Here is a 1,738-nt window from a genome sequence, read left to right on the forward strand (position 1 = left end):
CTCGAGTTTGGCAATGGATTGAGACTGATTTTGTAAGATTTGTTGGGTGGATTGCATGAATTGTTGTGAGGTGTCTTCTAAGGAAGGTTTTCTTTGTGGAGGGTAAGGTTGACTTGGTTGGGCATGATTTGGATTTAGCATGTGGAATTGGTTTCCTTGATTCATTTGTGGTTGGTTTTGTCTTCATGAAAAATTAGGATGGTTTCTCCAATTTGGATTGTATGTGTTGGAAAATGGGCTATCAGAAGAAGGTTTTCCATATGAATGTAAAGCATTAGCCTCTTCAGAAAATGTTTCAATAAAAGAAGGACATGATTGAGCATTATGACATGAACTAGCACATAAAGAACAAACATCTTTTTTAGGTTGCACATGAGAATTCATAGATTGACTTATTACTAAGGCTTCTACTTTTCTTGCTAATTTTTCAAATGATGTTCTTAAATCACTTTATTCTTTTATTTCATATTTTCCTTCTCTTTTCGGTGAAGGGTTGGCTCTAGACCTGGGCTCAGAATAATTCCATTGTTGTGAATTAACAGACAATTCTTCAAGAGCGTCCCAAGCCTCTTGCCCTTGCAATTTTAAAAAATTTCTGGTATGCATAGATTGAATCATTTGTCGGTTTGAAGGGGTTAAATCATCATAAAAATATTTTACAAGTCTCTATTTTTCAAAACCATGGTGGGGACATTTTAATAATAAATCTTTAAATCTTTCCCAACATTCATAAAATTCTTCGTTATCTTTTTGATAAAATTCGGAGATTTCTCTTCTTAAATTATCAGTTTTGGACATGGGGAAAAATTTAGCAAGGAATTTATTAAAAAGTTGATCCCAAGTAGTTATGGTTCTAGTTGGAAGTGAGTTTAACCAAGCTTTGGCTCTATCTTTTAAAGAAAAAGGAAACAACCTAAGTTTAATCGACTCATCTTAAAAATTTTGAAAACGAAAGGTTGAGCAAATTTCCAAAAAGTCTTTTACATGCATGTATGGATCCTCTCTTTCTAAACCATAAAATAATGGTAACAATTGAATGATTGATGGTTTAAGTTCAAAATGAGTGGCATTAGTAGTGGGCAAAACAATGCATGACGGAGCATTAGATGAAATAGGTGAAAAGTATTCAAGAAGAGTTTTTTCTTGCACAACATTAGGTTCTTGTTCCATTATGCTTAAAATTTCAAAAACACTTTCAATTTCACGTAAAGACACTAATTTTTTCACCAAACGATTTTTTGAATTACGATGCCAATGATGCATACAATGTCACAAATTTCACCAAGTAACACAAACAATCACAAGAAAACAAGTTTCTGATGTGGAAGATCAGTTAGAACCGCAACCACATAGCATACTTATAACAAGAAGAGATTATAATATTTATATATATATTTTTTGTTATGATTTTTATGATTTTTTATTTTTTTATTTTGGTTTAACTTGTTCCCAGGCCTATTCGATTCCACTTACTCACAACTTAATAACAACTCCCCGAGGTTAATTAATAAGCGTGGATGAGAACTTTGCCAAATTTCCTTTAAGCAAAAATTGCTTATGTTGAAAGAACAAGCTTTGTTTTTTAGTTTTTTTTTTCAAGTATTTTCTTAAACAATAAAATTACAACTAACTAAATGCGATAATTAAGAAAAAAAATGACAATAGCAATAGTAAATAGTTATATAAAAATTAGGAGGCACTAATGCCATCAACCAACACTAATAATAATAATGATAAT

At 31.2% G+C, this 1,738-nt stretch overlaps 1 non-coding gene across 1 annotated transcript; it reads left to right on the top strand.

The window, feature by feature from the left end:
- The first annotated feature begins 676 nt into the window (after positions 1 to 676).
- Positions 677 to 783, top strand: LOC133820767 (small nucleolar RNA R71). Its single transcript, XR_009887166.1, has one exon. It is a non-coding gene; the product is annotated as a small nucleolar RNA R71 (small nucleolar RNA).
- Positions 784 to 1,738: the final 955 nt, after the last annotated feature.

The sequence above is a fragment of the Humulus lupulus genome, chromosome 2 (genome assembly GCF_963169125.1).
Source record: "Humulus lupulus chromosome 2, drHumLupu1.1, whole genome shotgun sequence".
In the NCBI taxonomy this organism is placed as follows: Eukaryota; Viridiplantae; Streptophyta; class Magnoliopsida; order Rosales; family Cannabaceae; genus Humulus; species Humulus lupulus.